The sequence below is a fragment of the Astatotilapia calliptera genome, chromosome 22, assembly GCF_964374335.1.
Source record: "Astatotilapia calliptera chromosome 22, fAstCal68.1, whole genome shotgun sequence".
NCBI classification, from domain to species: domain Eukaryota; kingdom Metazoa; phylum Chordata; class Actinopteri; order Cichliformes; family Cichlidae; genus Astatotilapia; species Astatotilapia calliptera.
In genome coordinates this window covers 392,992-413,536 of record NC_137442.1, presented here as the reverse complement: position 1 = coordinate 413,536, position 20,545 = coordinate 392,992, and the positions used below count along the sequence as shown (strand labels likewise).

At 45.6% G+C, this 20,545-nt stretch overlaps 1 long non-coding RNA gene across 1 annotated transcript in view; it reads left to right on the top strand.

The window, feature by feature from the left end:
* The first annotated feature begins 2,684 nt into the window (after positions 1–2,684).
* LOC145423552 (uncharacterized) overlaps positions 2,685–20,545 on the top strand; it is a 41,219-nt gene continuing 23,358 nt past the window's right edge. The window contains exon 1 of the long non-coding RNA XR_013904600.1: positions 2,685–2,992. This is a non-coding gene — a long non-coding RNA (uncharacterized LOC145423552). The remainder of the gene's footprint in view (positions 2,993–20,545) is intronic.

Sequence of the window (20,545 nt, the reverse complement as noted above, 5' to 3'; positions counted from 1 at the left end):
CCCTCTACACCCTCTCCTCCACCCTCTCCACGTTCTCCCCCATCCTTTCCTCTACCCTCTCCTCCACCCTCACCACGCTCTCCCCCATCCTCCCCTCTACCCTCTCCACCACCCTCTACCCTCTCGTCCACCCTCTCCACCCTCGCCTCCACGCTCTCCCCCATCCTCTCCTCCACCACCCTCCCCACCCTCTCCCCCATCCTCTCCTCCACCCTCTACACCCTCTCCTCCACCCTCTCCACGTTCTCCCCCATCCTTTCCTCTACCCTCTCCTCCACCCTCTACACGCTCTCCCCCATCCTCCCCTCTACCCTCTCCACCACCCTCTACACCCTCTCGTCCACCCTCTCCACCCTCGCCTCCACGCTCTCCCCCATCCTCTCCTCCTCCCTCTCCTCCACCCTCTCAATGCTCTCCACCACCCTCCCCACCCTCTCCCCCATCCTCTCCACGTCCTCCCCCATCCTCTCCTCTACCCTCTCCTCCACCCTCTACACGCTCTCCCCCATCCTCTCCTCTACCCTCTCCTCCACCCTCTACACCCTCTCCTCCACCCTCCCACCCTCTCCACGCTCTCCCCATCCTCTCCTCCACCCTCTCCACCCTCGCCTCCACGCTCTCTAACCTGATGTGTGCTGCTATCGTTGTTTCTTTAATACCTCTCCCCTCTGTAGAGGGAGAAGCTCAGACTGAGTCAGCGCTGCCACCTGGTGGAAGAAAGCAGAAACTGCACTTCATGCTCAAACCAACCTGTGAACACTGAAACTCCCCGTGTGGTGGCCTGCGTCACAGATGATTGGACTAAACCTGATGTGCTGCACTGCTCGTGGTGATGACTGAAACCTCCGTGAGGCTGAACCGAGCGCTGAAGCTCCGCCCGCCTCGGCACACAGACTGGCTCCAGGTCAGCTGACGGCCTCTGTGTAAACAGAACGCTAATATGAGTGAGGCAGCAGCATGTCGGTGAAGGTTGAAGCCAATGGGCTGCTCACAGTGAGGAGCTCCGTGCAGCTGTCTGCTGCAGTCATTGTTTAAAAAACAACTTCTTCCTCTTTAATATTATTGATAACATTTTCTGTTTCCTGCCAAATGAATTATTAGTGTTTCATCTTTCATCAAATAAAGAAACCTTGAACACTTTAGCTGTGCTGTATGATGATTGGCCGGCACTTATTGCAGCTCTCTCCCTGACACGCCTGAACCCTTATTAATAAATAAACATGCTGAGCTGCGTGACACGATGTTGTGTCTGGAACATGTCTATGAATAAAACCGTTTGCATCAGTAACTGTGACAATGAATGAATGGGCACATTTTCATGTTGGAGCGCTGACTTCAGCTCAGGAGAAGAAGCTTGAGGTGAGGTGGAGGTTTTGTAAAGATGGTGGCAGCGCTGAGCCTTTCCCTTGCATGATGATGTAACAGGTATGATCCTTCACTGCTTCAGTCTAAAGGTGCTGACATGAATCCAAATGTCCATCCAGCACCGGAAACACGTATGTTTCCTGTCTGTAGCCACATATGGAAGGGCGATGTCCATCCACTTTAGCCAAACACAGTGAGACATCATGGCGGCTCCACAAACCGGTGCCCGCCCTCATGTGTTTGAGACACACCTCAGTTGTAGAAGTTACGCTCTATGATATCACCAAGGCTCAGCAGGGGAGTGCACACACCTGTGTGGTCAGAGCTGATGGTGACAGCACTGCATCCAAGCATGGTGAACCCGGACAGGTAAACAGGAAGTGTCTGGCAGGTTTAAACCGTCAATCATCACCACAGAACTGTGTTTTCTGAGCACGCTCACACTGCTTCAGCTGGGGACAGAGTTTAGTGAGCATGTCTGCTCTAGCAGATTAAGAGATCCGGTTTGAGTTTCCATCTCAAACCACCGGGTGGCGCTTCTGTGTCATTGCTGATTACCTGAGTGCATGTGCAGCAGGTGTGGCTTAGATCCTGGGTTAGCTTTGTATGTCTGTGGCTGTTGTGTGTTCCACTCATTACAATCAGCTGATTGCTGCACAGTGATTGGATGTTTAAGTGTGATTGCAGCTTTCCTCCACCAGAGGGCGTTCACGAGTTAAAGGTTCTTCAGCTGTGCAGAGAGCAGAAAGTTTGTCTCATCTGTATGTGTGTGTGTGTGTGTGTGTGTGTGTGTGTGAGTGAGCATGAGCCAGAGGCAGACAGATGGATCCAGGAGAGCGGCGCTAACTGGATGTCGGTAAGCTCAGAGTTCAAAGGTCGTGGCGTGGCTGCAGCTCATGGGTGGCTGAGCGTGAACATCAGGACGTTTCCAGACTGCAGCAGCAGATCAGTGATGGACTTTGAGCTGTGGACGGGTCACACCAGAAGTTTGCTCAGTTGAAGTTTGTTTCCAGCGTCTTCTTCCTGTCACATGGTGGTGTTAGTCTCCGCCCATCAGAGACCCTTTAACCGTCCTCCTGCTCCCGCTGATGGGTGCAGCCTGAGCGGACTCTCTGTGTCAGACTGCCTGAGCTCGCAGGTCGTCAGCAGAGTCTGAACTTAAATGTAAACAAACCCGGCTCCTCTCCGACCCTCTGTAGGTCTCCCCCAGTCTTCATCGTCAGCTCCATCTCCCAGTGAGCTCGGGTCCATTGCTATAGCAACGGGTTGCCATGGGCAACGAGACACAGCCAGCACCAGTCAGCATCCTCCTCCTCCTCGCAGTTGTTGTGAGAGGCAGGCAGGCAGAGGGGAGAGAAGGCGCGGCGCGTGCAGAACAGCAGAGACGAGAGGAGAAGAAAGACGCTTTCCTCTCCCTGCCACCGGAATAAAACCCAAAAAGCAAAATAAAGACATCAGCATCCAGTCAGACGCCTGCATTCTGCTGTCTGCGTCTCGGAGTGCAACAAGAGGATGGCAACAACTTGTTCATGCAGGAAAGTGTCTGTTCAGTGCAGGCGGTGACCCCGACGCCAAACCTGCTGCCGCCAAGCAAGAGTGTGCCGACATCACCTGCTGCCGCTGCAGGGTGAGTCCAACTTCCTGTCAATCTCATTCTACCTGAATCGTGCCTGTCAGGCGTCCTGTGGGTGCAGAGCAGCAGGGTTCAGGGTGGTGCAGCGAGGTGAGCCGTGGACCTCGCCGTGTCGTTTCCATTGGCACAAAACATCAGCTTCTAATTTCTGTGACATTGTAGCAACAATGTCGCCTTGTGATAGCAACCGTTTCATATGTTAGAAGGTTTCACCCCGAGGAGCATGGTCATGTTTGATCCCCGAGACCATTCAGACCCACAGACCTGTGGAGAGCGTGTGTGTGTGTGTGTGTGTGTGTGTGTGTGTGTGTGTGTGTGTGTGTGTGTGTGTGTGTGTGTGCGTCTGTGGTCTTTTGACTGTGCCTTTATAATGGCAGCTACAGGTGGGTGCTGCAACTCTCTCGCACTCGTTTGCAGCTCTGTTTGAGTTAATGGAAGCAGACCTGACTGACCACAGACACTGACCACAGGCACTGATCACAGACACTGACCACAGACACTGATTACAGACACTGACCACAGGCACTGACCACAGACACTGATCACAGACACTGATCACAGACACTGACACAGGTACTGAACAAAGACACTGACCACAGACACTGATCACAGGCACTGATCACAGACACTGACCACAGACACTGATTACAGACACTGACCACAGGCACTGACCACAGACACTGATCACAGACACTGACACAGGTACTGAACAAAGACACTGACCACAGACACTGATCACAGATACTGACACAGGTACTGATCACAGACACTGATCACAGACACTGATCACAGACACTGACACAGGTACTGATCACAGACACTGATCACAGACACTGATCACAGACACTGACCACAGGCACTGACCACAGGCACTGACACAGGTACTGATCACAGACACTGATCACAGACACTGATCACAGACACTGACCACAGGCACTGATCACAGACACTGACACAGGTACTGATCACAGACACTGATCACAGACACTGATCACAGACACTGACCACAGGCACTGATCACAGATACTGATCACAGACACTGATCACAGACACTGACCACAGGCACTGATCACAGGTACTGATCACAGACACTGACCACAGACACTGATTACAGACACTGACCACAGGCACTGACCACAGGCACTGACCAAAGACACTGACCAAAGACACTGATCACAGACACTGACCACAGGCACTGATCACAGGCACTGACCACAGGTACTGACCACAGACACTGATCACAGACACTGATCACAGGCACTGACCAAAGGCACTGATCACAGACACTGACCACAGGCACTGACCACATGTACTGACCACAGACACTGATCACAGGTACTGACCACAGACACTGATCACAGGTACAGACCACAGACACTGATCACAGACATTGATCACAGACACTGATCACAGACACTGACCACAGGTACTGATCACAGGCACTGACCACAGACACTGATCACAGACACTGACCACAGGCACTGACCAAAGGCACTGATCACAGACACTGACCACAGACACTGATCACAGGCACTGACCAAAGGCACTGATCACAGACACTGACCACAGGTACTGACCACAGACACTGACCACAGACACTGATCACAGGCACTGATCACAGACACTGACCACAGGCACTGACCACAGGCACTGACCACAGGCACTGACCAAAGGCACTGATCACAGACACTGACCACAGGTACTGACCACAGACACTGATCACAGGCACTGATCACAGACACTGACCACAGGTACTGACCACAGACACTGATCACAGACACTGACCACAGGCACTGATCACAGACACTGACCACAGACACTGACCACAGACACTGATCACAGGCACTGACCACAGACACTGATCACAGGCACTGACCAAAGACACTGATCACAGGCACTGACCACAGACACTGACCACAGGCATTGATCACAGACACTGATCACAGACACTGACGACAGGTACTGATCACAGGCATTGACCACAGACACTGACCACAGGTACTGACCACAGATACTGACCACAGCACTGATCACAGACACTGACGACAGGTACTGACCACAGACACTGATCACAGACACTGACCACAGGTACTGACCACAGACACTGATCACAGGCACTGACCAAAGGCACTGACCACAGGTACTGACCACAGGTACTGACCACAGACACTGACCACAGACACTGATCACAGACACTGACCACAGACACTGACCACAGACACTGACCACAGGTACTGATCACAGACACTGACCACAGACACTGACCACAGGTACTGATCACAGAGAATGACCACAGGTACTGATCACAGACACTGATCACAGACACTAAAACTAACTAACTTCAGACGTGCCGCTGATCGTCGTTCGAGCGGGAAAAAGTGTTTCCTTTCATTCACAGGTTTACCGACAAATTAAGTTTCAAGCTAACAACGAGACGCAACAAGCTGAGGATCAACGACTAGTCAAAGAAGGAAAAAGAATATGTTACACATACAGTGGGGCAAAAATGTATTTAGTCAGCCACCGATTGTGCAAGTTCCCCCACTTAAAATGATGACAGAGGTCAGTAATTTGCACCAGAGGTACACTTCAACTGTGAGAGACAGAATGTGAAAAAAAAATCCATGAATCCACATGGTAGGATTTGTAAAGAATTTATTGGTAAATCAGGGTGGAAAATAAGTATTTGGTCACCTCAAACAAGGAAAATCTCTGGCTCTCACAGACCTGTAACGTCTTCTGTAAGACGCTTTTCTGTCCCCCACTCGTTACCTGTATGAATGGCACCTGTTTGAACTCATCATCTGTATAAAAGACACCTGTCCACAGCCTCAAACAGTCAGACTCCAAACTCCGCCATGGCCAAGACCAAAGAGCTTTCGGAGGACACCAGGAAAAGTATTGTAGACCTGCACCAGAGTGGGAAGAGTGAATCTACAATAGGCAAGCAGCTTGGTGTGAAAAAATCAACTGTGGGAGCAATCATCAGAAAATGGAAGACATACAAGACCACTGATAATCAGGACGACTATTCCGTGTTAAGGACAGAATGAATGGGGCCATGTATCGTGAGATTTTGAGCCAAAACCTCCTTCCATCAGTGAGAACTTTCAAGATGAAACGAGGCTGGGTCTTCCAACATGACAATGATCCAAAACACACCGCCCGGGCAACAAAGGAGTGGCTCCGTAAGAAGCATTTGAAAGTCCTGGAGTGGCCTAGCCAGTCTCCAGACCTCAACCCCATAGAAAATCTGTGGCGGGAGTTGAAAGTCCGTGTTGCTCGGCGACAGCCCCAAAACATCACTGCTCTCGAGAAGATCTGCATGGAGGAATGGGCCAAAATACCAGCTACTGTGTGTGCAAACCTGGTAAAGACCTATAGTAAACGTTTGACCTCTGTTATTGCCAACAAAGGTTATGTCACAAAGTATTGAGTTGTATTTTTGTTATTGACCAAATACTTATTTTCCACCCTGATTTACCAATAAATTCTTTACAAATCCTACCATGTGGATTCATGGATTTTTTTTTTTCACATTCTGTCTCTCACAGGTGAAGTGTACCTCTGGTGCAAATTACTGACCTCTGTCATCATTTTAGGTGGGGGAACTTGCACAATCGGTGGCTGACTAAATACTTTTTTGCCCCACTGTACCAACAGACCTTCCTGCAGTGCCTTCAACAGCCACCAGGGGAGGCTTTGACTCACTGATGTAAACCATAGACTGTATATAAACAATGGCTATCATAGGGTAGTGACCCCACTTCCTGCGTCTTTGTGACTCTGATGGGAGTGTAGTCTTCGACCTTTGTGGTTTATTCAGTTGGACCTGAGAGCAGAAACTCATCATGAAGGTGTCAGCTGAGCTCTGATCAGCTGATCGTTGTGGGAACAGGAAGTTTGCATCTAAAATAAACTCACAGAGATTCACAAATGTTCGCACACAGAAAGACCTGAAACTCTATTTAATACCTAATAACCACCATTTAGTGAAACTGGTCTGTGCTCAGAATCAGAGCCACGCCTCTGTGACATCATCAGCACAGAGTTTCTGAATGTCTGTTATTTATTTATACATTTACTCATATGAAACTAATTGAACACTGATCACCTGGGGACAGGAAGTCACGCCCATCTCTGATACCAACACACCTGATCAGAAGAACTGGACTGGAACAGCAACCCAGCAGTGATGGGTCAAATGACCTTTATTACCTTTGACCTTTTTGACCTTTGTGGAGAAGCTGTGGCTTTGTGTCAAAAGAGTTAAACTGCACCAATCACAGCAGAAGCTAAACAGCACAAGACTGAAGATCAAAGGTCACACTTCAGCTATGATTTAAAAGTGTGATGGGAGATCATGACGCATCATCAGGACATCTTGGTAGTGTAAAGGCAGAGCAGGTCATCTGCAGATCAGAAGGTTGGTGGTTCGATCCCTGTCTGCTCCAGTCACCATGTCTTGGCTAAGATGTTACATCAGGTTGCTCTCTGATGCGTGTGTTAGCTGAAAAGCATAGAGCTCGTGTGAGTGGGTGAACGAGGCAAGTTGTATCGAGTGCTCAGGTGAGAACCTGTCCATGTTTTGTTTTTTGGATGCCAAACCACCAAAGACACATTTGTAACCAGCAGCTGTGATGGATTTTTAAAGGCTGAGCAGAAACACGCCCGCACATGTCTGCTGCTTTGAAATCCATAAAGTATATCAGTTTGAGTGACTGCTATTCATTTCTTGGAATTTGTAAGTAACTGTGATATTGTTTTACACGGTAAACACATTTTTGTGCAGTTCATTTTGTTGGAAAGGTCACAGAATCATGACTTTAATAAACACTTCACTGCAAAGTCCGAGGGACGTAATGTAACAGCAAGGATGTGTAAAAGGGAGGAGCTGACATGAGACAGAGACACAAAGAGACAAAAGGACAAAGCCGCAAAGGGACATAGAGACAAAAAGACAAAACGACAAAAAGACAAAGCGATAAAGACACATATGCATAAAGACACAAAAAGACAAAGACACAAAAAGACACAAAAAGACAAAGAGACAAAAAGACAAAGAGACAAAAAGACAGAGACAAAAAGACAAAGAGACAAAAAGACAAAACGACAAAAAGACAAGACACAAAAAGACAAAGACACAAAAAGACACAAAAAGACAAAGAGACTAAAAGACAAGGAGACAAAAAGACAAAGAGACAAAAAGACAAAGAGACAAAAAGACAAGACACAAAAAGACAAAGAGACAAAAAGACAAAGCGATAAAGACACATATGCATAAAGACACAAAAAGACAAAACGACGAAAAGACAAAGCGATAAAGACACATATGCATAAAGACAAAAAGACAAAGACACAAAAAGACAAAGAGACGAAAAGGCAAAGGGACAAAGAGACGAAAAGACAAAGGGACAAAGAGACAAAAAGACAAAACGACAAAAAGACAAAGCAATAAAGACACATATGCATAAAGACACAAAAAGACAAAGACACAAAAAGACAAAGGGACAAAGAGACAAAAAGACAAAACGACAAAAAGACAAAGCGATAAAGACACATATGCATAAAGACACAAAAAGACAAAGACACAAAAAGACACAAAAAGACAAAGAGACTAAAAGACAAAGAGACAAAAAGACAAAGAGACAAAAAGACAAAACGACAAAAAGACAAGACACAAAAAGACAAAGAGACGAAAAGACAAAGCGATAAAGACACATATGCATAAAGACACAAAAAGACAAAGACACAAAAAGACACAAAAAGACAAAGAGACTAAAAGACAAAGAGACAAAAAGACAAAACGACAAAAAGACAAAGCGATAAAGACACAAAAAGACAAAGACAAAAAGGTACAAAGACACAAAAAGACAAAACGACAAAAAGACAAAGTGATAAAGACACATATGCATAAAGACACAGAAAGACAAAGACACAAAAAGACAAAGACACAAAAAGACAAAGAGACGAAATGTAGTGCTGTCAGCGTTAATCTCGGATTTACGGACCGCCCCGTGCGTGGGGCTGTATTAACGAGCTAACTGCGCTAACACATTGACGCCACGCAGCCCCACGTACGGGGCGAACGGAGCTAACTTGCTGACGGCGATTTGTTGCGTTAATGTGGTTTTGGCGTTAACGTCATTTTAACGAGATTAACACTGACAGCACTAACAAAAAGACAAAGAGACAGAGTTGGAGTTGGCTGAAGCCACGGTGATGCGAGGACGTCTGCAGGCTCAGAGTGAATCAGCTGTTTCTGGGACTGAACTGATTGTCCTCTTGCTCACATGTTTGTCAGCTGATCTGAATCTGAATCTCTGCACCGCCGTCGAGCTTACTTCATATGAAAGGCCGTGATTGACGTGTGAAGCTCTTCCCATTGCAGGTTTAAAGAAACTGCAGCATGAAAATGTTTTTCACACCATCAGAGTCAAAAGTGTTAAAACAGACTGTGAGCCACGCTGACGCCAAATCTGTCGACGTGTTTCATCCAAAAACAGTCCGAGTGTGGACTGCACATGCTCAGTACCAACCTGAGACAGAACAGAGGAGCTGTCAGAATATTTATATCCACACCCTCCTGTTTTAACTTCATTTATATTTAGATGAACTGATCCATGTGTGAGATCCATATTTAATTACAGTTCTGAGACAACAGACGCACAGAAATAGACTCAGAAACAGGACGGATTTTTATACTTGACTGATTCTGATTCAGTGGAATTCTCTTTATTGGGTCCTCCTCACCTTTCATGGGAAACATTAACAGATCAGCCAAAAAATGAGGAGATGCAGGTGGGTTACAGAGACATTACAGAGGTTAGAGACGCACTCCAACAGTAAAGAGGAGAACAGTAAAGTAAGAGAGACGCAGAAAGTAAACATGAACAAACATAAGGAGACGACCCATTCTCACACAAAGGAAAAACATGAGATGCAGGATGACCTCAAAGACATAAAAACATGTAAAAGATGGAAAACGGGCAGAAATAGGCGCTAAGAGCAGGTTTCCCACACACTGAATAAACCTGTTGGATTAGCAACCGTTTCTCTGTTCTGGGCACAGACGGACTCGATGTGGAGGCCGGGTGTGGCTGAGACCGAGCACCAGACTGGATGACAGATTCAATCTGTGCAGGTCTCAAAAACAGCGTTTAATCCAAGAGAATCACAATCAACCTGAAATATGAAGAGGGGCAGTGACAGCGCAGCACTTCCTGCTGTCACAGAGACACATTTCATCAGGAGGGAGATGAGAAACAGAGAAAGTAATTACAGCGCTGAAATAAAGTGAGATGAAGTGCAGACGGAGAAAACAGGTCCGATAGCTGAATTCAAAGTCATTAACTGCAAACAGAGAGAGTCACAAAAACACAAGGAAACATTCAGATCTGAGAATGCAGGGCTCAGATAACCTGAAGAAAAGTTCATGAAACTGAAACAAGTGTGACTGTTCAAGGCACGAACCCTCCAACCTCCAGGGTTACGCCTCTGTCTGATTAGCCACAGTTCATACTGTAACAGTTCTGATGATGCATACTGTGCATTAGAATTAACCCGACAGTGATTTTATTCAATAACTGACTTATTTTTGTCTGTAAAAACAAACCTTCTCAGACCTGGACATGATTATTGATTTCAGGAAGTCATAGTTCCCCACCTGCTGTCATTACCGCTGCAGACAGTCAGACTGTGGACAGGTATTTATTAGGGGTGCAACGATACACAAAATTCACGGTTCGGTTCGATACTTTGGTGTCACGGTTCGATATTTTTTCGATACAAAAAAATGTTCATGCTTTTTTCATTTGTCATTTATTAAAATTATAAATATATATTTTAACTCAAAAGTACAGTTTTTAAATTTAATGTTGCTGAAACAAAGTAATAAAAAAATTAATCTATCTGATCGAGGAATCCCTCATCTTTGGAAAAGAGAGTTTATTACAGAGAAATGGCTCTTTCCAAAATAAAAGCTATACTATACGCTTCTTCTGGGCTATATTCTCAGCAGAAGTTAAACATATCAGGTCCCCATAAGGAGAATCCTGTGCTAACGGCTGTCTAAATGACTCGGGTAAAGTGTGTAGCAAGCGTGCTTGTTGTTTTTGTCTGCTTCCACTTGTCTTTGCACTAGGATGCTGTCGGAGTAAACGTGCAGTCATATTCGACTCTCCACCATTTGACCTTAGAACTGAAGAAGCTTCTCGGATGAGAGGTGAAACGTCTTCAAGCAACTTAAAGAAGTCCAGACGCTTTTCTTTCCAAGCTCCTTTGACTACGATGACCTGGATGACTGAGAACCTTCACAGACATAAGTCTTGAAATAAGTCGTAAAATTGAGCAAAGCGTCAAGGCCAGGTTTTCTTGATAAAGGGCCTTCCAGGGTGGCAGACTGGGGCACACTTAACCCTTTAAAGCCGGTCGGAGCGGGCACGCTCCGTTTTGCGTAACTATTTTTAAATCCTGGTAGTACTGCAACCACGTAAGCTAGCGCAATAAGGTTTATTTGCATATGAAACCGGAGGAGTTGTACTTACATCTTATGCCATCAGCTTGCCCTCGGTCACGGTTTCCTTCCACATATAGCTTTGCAAAAACTGCATAAAAAGCTCTTGCAGCAACAAAAACATAATATTCCTGAAACACGCTTTGCCGATCCGATCCCTGTTTGTAACACTTCAGCGCGAACTATCGCCGCATGTCCGCCATGACCTGCCCGAAACCGGAAGTGACGTCATTTTGGGGAAATGTAGTTTTTTTACCATCAGGGCCTTATGAGCCTGGTGGTCTTAACTTTATGACTTTCTGTGTCGTTTCTGGGATGCTTAGGACTCATATTGCACTGCTGGAAATAGTTTGTTTTGATGCAGATGCTGTTTTTTTGCAAATTTGCACTATAATATTTATTTTCGTTTTTCCTGCAGTATAAAAAAATTGGTGTATTTCAAAAATAAAACTATGAAGACACTTAAAATAAATTTCCTGTGGTAGGAAACTATTTTGTGCAACGTTTTTGTATTTACAGTTTTGAGGGATAAACTTCTTAAATTTCTCTAACTAGAAATGTATGTTAAAAAAAAAAAACGATTTTCAATTTTTTTGTAGTTTATTGCACTTTTTTGCAATTTATGTAATTACTATGCACTTAATGCAGACATATTATTAAAATCTGGGCTATAATGGTTGTATTGATGTATATCAATTTGAAATGGCTCCACAGCATGTAAAAATATAATATAAGCTCTGGCGGAATTGGTTCTATGGTAGGTCTTAAAGGGTTAAAATAGAATCAGAATCAGAAACTTTATTGTCATTGTCATGAGAACAACGAAATTAAGAATGGTCCCCGATCATTGCATCATCCCTAGCAATATCAAAATATAAATAAAACAATAAAATTCAATAAATAAAATAGATAGAATACTTAAAATACTAATACAGGTTTCTTGGAACTGCAAAAGCAGCTCCTCCAGACTAAGTCCTAAAGTAATTTCGGGGTCAATAAAAGCATTTTTTCTATAAAAGTTGAGGAGAGCAGCAGTGGAAGAAATAAAAATTTGACAGCACCTGGTGGAGCGCGAGCTGTAAACTCATGCACAAGAGAAATGTCAAATAAAACAGGGTTGTGATCAGAAAACACAGAATCCCTAATTTCCAAATTAAAAACAGATAAACCGCACGATAACACCCGGTCAAGAGTGTGCTGGCGTGTAGGGCCTTGTACAGACTGTACAAGGTTAAAAGACTTAAAAACTGCTGAGCAAGCAGTCCTTCAGAGCAGCAGACATGAAAATTAAAATCACCAACTATTAAAATCTGATCATATTTGGGCACAATGTCAGCCCAGAAACATGAAAAGTCATTTAAAAAGTCTTTGTTAAACTTCGGTGGTTGGTAGATTACCGCACACACAACCGGTTGAAAACGTCCCAGTTCAAACATCAGAAGTTCAAAAACGGAGGGGGGAACCGGTGCATGGAGTTGCTTGCAATGAAAGTTATTTTTAAAAATATATTCCTCCTCCTCTACCTGATATCCTTGGAGCATTTAAAAATGAGCAGTCGAAGGGTAATAGTTCAGAAATGAAGCTAGACTCATCCATGTCTCAGTCACAAAAGGAGATCCAATCGTTTTACTTGCTATGCACCGGGCATTTATTAAAGCCATCCACACTGGAGCTGGAGTCTGGGCAGAAGTTGTCTGTGGAGCCCAAGTTAATGGGCACAAATGCACAAAGTTTATTCCACAACGCCCAAGACGTGAAAAGCAGGCTCACCTCCACACGAGCCCACGACAGGAACCAGACAAGGGGCAACAGGATCCAGGAGATGCCTTGGGATGGGATGGAACAGACCATAATCCACTGGAGCACCGCTCGAGAAAAAGCAAGGCAAGCTTTAAGCTTCACTAGCCGACCGGCTACGTTTACCGCGGCGTCTGCGACGATGCGTCGGAGCAGGAGGAAGCGCGCCGCGTAGCAGGTAAGCAGGAACATCAGCCAGGGGTGGTGGATACCCTGTTGTTTGTTCTTGCTGATTAGTGCGAAAATATTGAAGATTCAAAAGTTTTTGTTAATAATCTATTTAGTCCTTAAAATACTGATGTGCAGGATCTCCCTCAGGCCTCAAAGAAGAAAAACGGACAGCTCCTGTGTTGACTAGAACAACAGGCCAGCAGGTCAACAGGAAACAGGGTATCAAAAAGGGCAGGTGAAGGTCACCTGGGACATTCAGACCTTAAGGCTCAAGACTGAAACCAGCAGGTAACGTCTTTTATCCAGTCTGTAACTATCACTGAGCTCTTGGCTGCAGTTTTTGATGTTGTTGGATGGAGATTTGTCTCCACTCTCCCTCCACATACGGGTTGCTCCACCTCACCAACCGACATAAACCCTAGAAAAGTCGTGGCATTTGCTAGCGTGGTCTACAGAACTGCATTTTATAATATTTCTCCTGTTTTGGCTTCCCTTCATTGGCTTCCTGTTAAATCCAGAATTCAAAATCCTGCTCCTCACATACAAGCTCTTAAATAATCAGGCCCCATCTTATCTTAATGACCTTGTAGTACCATATCACCCTATTAGAGCACTTCGCTGTCGCTCTGCAGGCCTACTTGTTGTTCCTAGAGTATTTAAAAGTAGAATGAGAGGCAGAGCCAACTGCTAACCAACTCTGAGCTCGAAATCCTGTTTTCAGGGACGTGATGTTCGCTTGTTGTGCCCGGGAGAACAGCCAGCCCTTTTTTCTACTGCAGCTGAAAGAAGCTGGAGGGTTTGTGGTCCTCAGGTAGTTCGAGTTTAGGAGCTTTGGGCCAATCATGTGTGACTCGACCAAGTGAGCGATGATTGTTTCTGGTGTCCTGATAATCCACAGCAGCTGTGATTGGTCTGAGTCCTCACCTGTCAGTCAGGAGGGTAGCTGTGTGTGCGTATGTGTGTGTGTGTGAGTGAGTGTATGTGAGTGAGTGAGCGTGTGTGTGTGTGTGTGTGTGTGTGTGTGTGTGTGTGAGTGTGTGTGAGTGAGTGTATGTGAGTGTATGTGTGTGTGTGTGTGTGTGTGTGTGTATGTGTGTGTATGTGAGTGAGTGTGTGTGTGTGTGTGTGTGTGTGTGTGTGTGTGTGTGTGTGTGTGAGTGAGTGTATGTGAGTGTATGTGTGTAAGTGAGCGTGTGTGTGTGTGTGTGTGTATGTGTGTGTGTGTGAGTGTGTGTGAGTGAGTGTATGTGAGTGAGTGTGTGTGTGTGTGTGTGTGTGTGTGTGTGTGTGTGTGTGTGTGTGTGTGAGTGAGTGTATGTGAGTGTATGTGTGTGAGTGAGCGTGTGTGTGTGTGTGTGTGTGTGTGTGTGTGTGTGAGTGAGTGTATGTGAGTGAGTGTGTGTGTGTGTGTGTGTGTGTGTGTGTGTGTGAGTGTGTGTGAGTGAGTGTATGTGAGTGTATGTGTGTGTGTGTGTGTGTGTGTGTGTGTATGTGTGTGTATGTGAGTGAGTGTGTGTGTGTGTGTGTGTGTGTGTGTGTGTGTGTGTGTGTGTGTGAGTGAGTGTGTGTGAGTGAGTGTATGTGTGTAAGTGAGCGTGTGTGTGTGTGTGTGTGTGTGTGTATGTGTGTAAGTGAGCGTGTGTGTGTGTGTGTGAGTGTATGTGAGTGTATGTGTGTGAGTGAGCGTGTGTGTGTGTGTGTGTGTGTGTGTGTGTGTGAGTGAGTGTATGTGAGTGTATGTGTGTGAGTGAGCGTGTGTGTGTGTGTGTGTGTGTGTGTGTGTGTGTGTGTGTGTGAGTGAGTGTATGTGAGTGTATGTGTGTGAGTGAGCGTGTGTGTGTGTGTGTGTGTGTGTGTGTGTGTGTGTGTGTGAGTGAGTGTATGTGAGTGTATGTGTGTGTGAGTGAGTGTATGTGAGTGTATGTGTGTGAGTGAGCGTGTGTGTGTGTGTGTGTGTGTGTGTGTGTATGTGAGTGAGTGTGTGTATGTGAGTGAGTGAGCGTGTGTGTGTGTGTGTGTGTGTGTGTGTGTGTGTATGTGAGTGAGTGTGTGTATGTGAGTGAGTGAGTGTGTGTATGTGAGTGAGTGAGCGTGTGTGTGTGTGTGTGTGTGTGTGTGTGTGTGTGTGTGTGTGTGTGTCGAGACGTTGTGGTGATTGTTGTCATTCCCAGCAGCTTCACACTCAGATGGATGTATGTTCATGTGTTTGCATGTGTGCTGTGCAGACACACACTGTGCTGTGAGGCCGTGTTGTGCATGTTGTTCATCCTCACTCCTCACAGTGAAGTGTGTGCAGCAGATCCAGGAACAGTGTGTTTGCTCCTGTTTATAGCCTGGAAGCGTCCCAGAGCCTGGCCCAGCGCTCAGCACTGTCTAAATATTCCTGCAGTGTTTCACTGCTGCTGTCTCTCCAGCACAGCCTCAAAATATCACCCTTCACTTCAGAGCTCTGAGTCTGGGAGCTTTTCTTCTTAGCGAAGAGTTCCAGTGGCTCACACCAGTCGCTTTTACTGGTCTGTGTTCAAATTGTGGGTTTTAACAACACTGGCTTGAAGTTGCCCTACAGCCAATCCTGACACACTTACACATTACTGCTGTAATAATAAGAATCTGTTCATTTATATAGCACACACTCAAGTCTGCTGCTCCACCCACAAATGCATTGCCCTTATAAATATGGCACCCTTTAAAATAAACAGACTTTCCACCTGAGAAGAAGCATCGTATCAAAGAAGCAATAAGCGACTAATAACTCCTGTACTCTTTTTAGTTTGTCAAAATACTTCTGAGAGTCACTTTAGTCCCAGAGAAAGGCAAATAAAAGAAACACTTTGTTTCAACTGGACATCGTTTTGCGACCGACACAGGAGCCCAAAACGATTGGACGCTTTGAAACTGCTGTTTGTTCTGCAGACGCTGAACAACCATGCATGCACTGTCACTGAGAGTGGCTTATGGAGAGATCCACTGTGTGAGTGGATGATGGAGCGAGCTGCTTCCTTACATCGAATCAGCAGTTACATCATAACTAAAAAAAGCTGTTTGTGCAGAATGTTGTCTCCAAAAAATCAGTTTGGACAAAAATGTGTGTGTGTGTGTGTGTGTGTGTGTGTGTGTCTGTGTGCGTGCGTGCGTGCGTGCGCGTGCGCGCGCGCGCGCGTGTGCGTGCGTGTCTACCATCATAGCTCTGCTGTCAAAGCCAAACTGGAGACTTGGTGGAACTACATCATCTGTTAATTGAATTCTTTCTTGCATGAAAGCAGCAACACACGCACGCACGCACGCACACACACACACACACACAGTGAGGAAACAGTAGAGCAGTAAATTGACAGTATGTATAATCCAGGGATTTATTCGCGGCTCTCCTTCCTGCAGAATCTCAGTTTCCCAAAGTTACAACCGAAACGTTGCACGCAAGCGCGGACTTGCTGACAGCAGGTTACAGCTGACACAGCAGTCGCTGATTGGTCAGATTATGTCGGTCTCTGCGATGAATGTGATCTTTTTTTGCTATCAGGCTGTTGAACTGTCACTGACCCCCACCCTCCTGCCACCTTACTCACTGCCTCCAACCCTCCAAAACAAACACCAGTGACATACCCACACACACATTGCAGTGGACTGTTATCTGGAATGCTGCACGTGGCCAACACTAAACTTTACATTAAAGTAATCCAGTGTGCTGGACAAAGCTGCACAGAGGGGGTAATCATGGCAGCAACCAGCTCTAAGCACCAACATCAGGAAGGAGGAACAGGAGAAGCAAGGGCTCAGAGGAGATGTGGAGGGTGAAGGTAACAGTGGTCCTAGTGGTCCCAGTGCAGTGACTCACAGGCTAGGCGAGTGGCTCCAGCAGATCTCAGGAACAACATCAGAGATCTCTGTCCAGAACAGCGCAGTCCCAGGAACAGCTAAGATACTGTGCAGGACCCTCAAGCTCCCAGTCCTCTGGTAGAGGACCCGAGCTGGAAGGACAGACCGCCCGCAGGGGTGGTACACTCTTTATATATCTATATTAAACATATGTGCATATATTATTGTCCATGTTCTGAGCCAGGCACCATTCATACCTGTCGGTCAGTAGAGCTCTGTGTCCAGGCTTCTTCTGTGGTGTTTACACTTCATCTTTGGATTTTCCTCTAAAAACAACTTCATGCTCATCCTGAGCCTGGTTGGAGGACGATGCTGCCGCCACCCGTGTTTCACTAAAGACTGACCGCCATGAAGGGGCAGTGCAGACTTCCTGTGTGCTGTACCTGCAGTGCAGATGTGTCATGAATAATCCAGGTGTGGTTGTTGTTCAGAGGCTGGACTGGCAGCAGGAAACACTGCTGTTAAAGGTGGAGTTTTAATTACTTTTCTTCTAGATGTTGCTGTCTGTGTGTTGTTGACTCGTTCCTGCTTTTATAATCAGGAACAGTTTGGAGTGTGGGTCTGGATTCAGGGAGCGCCCCCTGCTGGCTTTTCAAGGCTGCTGTTGTTTGACCTGCTGTCAAATCTTTGCTGTTATAAATGTGTGAAACAGCAGAGGAAACATTGAAGATTGATCCAAGTATCTGCCCAGGAGCTGATTAATTCAGTACAGAAAGCTTAGTGTGAAACAGGAAGTACGGCGATGGAGAGAACACGAACTTCCAAAATAAAAGTATGGATGGCTCATTATTTAACAGAATACATAGAGCAGTGGTTTTGGGTGGGATTGAATGGTTTTCCAAAATTGTAACATTTTCATTTTTCCTTCTTGATTTTGAACTTTTCCAAATCGTTTCCTGTCACAGTACCGAGTCTGCTGTGTTTGTGTTTCTGACTCTGTAATTATATTATTTGATTATTGTTGTTCGTTTGGTTTCCTGTAGTTCATAGTGGAGTCCTTCCTTCCTCAGTGTTGTGTGTAGTCTTTGTCCCGTGTCCCATGCTCCCTGTTTTAAGCTTGCATGTCTTGAGTTTGAGTCTGTGTGTTTCCTGTTTCTGTGTATCTAGATGTGCGTCCCCTCGTGTCGTTAGGTCTGATTAGTCCCAGCTGTTCCCCCCCCTGTTGTTCCCCTGCTTGTGGATTTAAACCCTATGTTGTCCTCTGTCCGTTGTCGTACCCTCATTGTGTTGTGTTTCCCTCCATGGCCCTGGTTTATTTTCTAGTTTGAGTTTCTTGTTTCTAGTTTAGTTTTGTGTGTTTGATGTGAGTTTTCCAGCAGTAAAGCTGCTGTTTGAGTTTATTCCTCCGTCTCGAGTCCTGCATTTGGGTCCCCATCCTGCCTGCCACACAACACTAACCGTGACATTTTCAGAGACGAGTCACAAAACAATGGCAACGACTGCCCCTCCATTATGTGGAGAGCTGGCTGTAGCTTAGGTGGTAGGGCAGGTTGATGGTTCAATCCCGGAGCACGACTTGTTGAGCCTGTTAGATGGAAACAGCATAGAAAGAGGATTTACCAAATTCAAACTAGAAATGACAGCAGAGGGGACAGAAGACCACCAAAGTGAGACAGGAAGTGACCAAACCAATGACCGACTCACATACCTGAAGGACGAGAATCCAAAGGAACAGGAAGAAGGTTGATATAAATGTAAACCAGGAACCAGCGACATGGAAAACCCTGAAACAAAAACATATTAGAAAGAGACCAAACTCCTGACATTTTCACTTCCTTGGTTTTGCCCCACTCTTTCCAAGAAGCTCTGGTTTCCAGTGGTTAGCTGGGCAAGCAGCTTTGTTTTCCCTGTTTCAGGTTGGCCCTGATCAGCATGCGAACAGCAGCCTGTTTACCTCATCAAACAAACTGGCCTTCAGAGCGGCTCCAGGCTGACGACCTCAGCCAGGAATCGATGCTGAGGCTGAGGAACCCTGAGAGGGAAGCTGAGGGTGATGCAGACAGGTCATGTGATGCTCTTTTCTCTCTTTGACTGACCCAGAGAGCATAACAACGATGGGACCAGACTCACCTGTGAACCAGTGGCGTGTCTAGAAAATTTTTGTTGGGGGGGCCAGGTAGGGGCACAGATTTGGAGAAGGGTGGCAGATGTAATTGGCAGATAATGTTAAAAACAATTCTACCAACCGTTAACCATAATTCAATAACCCCGTAAACCTAATAACCGAATGCGCTTTTAACTCTTATTAGAATGAGATTTTAACCACTACGGTGCAAAGTTTTTAGATACTGCGTTGATAAAGTACAAGAGATACAATCAGTCAGTGTTTATTCAGCATTCAAGGACATCAATATTTGCATAGTATTTTTACTGACATGTAGTGCACATATGTTTTGGGCAAAAACATTTTTGAATATTAAAATATGAAAAAATTTTAACATACAATTGGCAAATTAGCCAATGCAAAACTTTATCTGCCTGTTAAAAAAAGAAGATCATCTTCTCACAAACTGGTGTTTGATTGTGAAACAGGAAAAAGTGGGGAAACAACTGAAAAGACTAACATTTGAATAAAACCTGAAAGCAAGTAAATACTTTCTCTGCTGCCTTATGGTAAACTTTGGTAATATTGATAAAGAACAACACTGGCTGATGATGAAATACAGTCAGCTGGCATGGTGACACTGCCAGTATTAACCTGCAGGGCTGGACTGGGACAGAAAATCGGGCATTTTGACTACAGACCGGCCCACCAGGTATTAAAGCCATAAAGACTTTGAATGAAAACAAATGCTGTTGTGACAGTGATGTACAGTCTTTTTGGTATATGTATGATTTCTATACATTTTACGTCAGATAAAAACTTTCAGATAATTATTTAATAAAAGCTAGACATTTTAAATGAGAATAAGAAAGAAAAGTATTTCTTTGTGCCCCCCTCTCCCTGTTAATGCCCTACATGCCCCCCTGGCAACACTTTGCTAGACCCGCCCCTGCACAGTTACCAGCTGTCAGCTGCTTAGAAAAGGATCCTGGTGTTATTTGTCTCTCAGAAACAGTTCATAACTTCAACTCATTCCTGTCACCTAAAAGGTAAACCTGTTTCTCCATCACCTGTTCAGCTCTGATGGTTCAGTAAGGACATCTCCTGGTTTCATCTTCATGTTTCCCTCTCACCACATATCCAA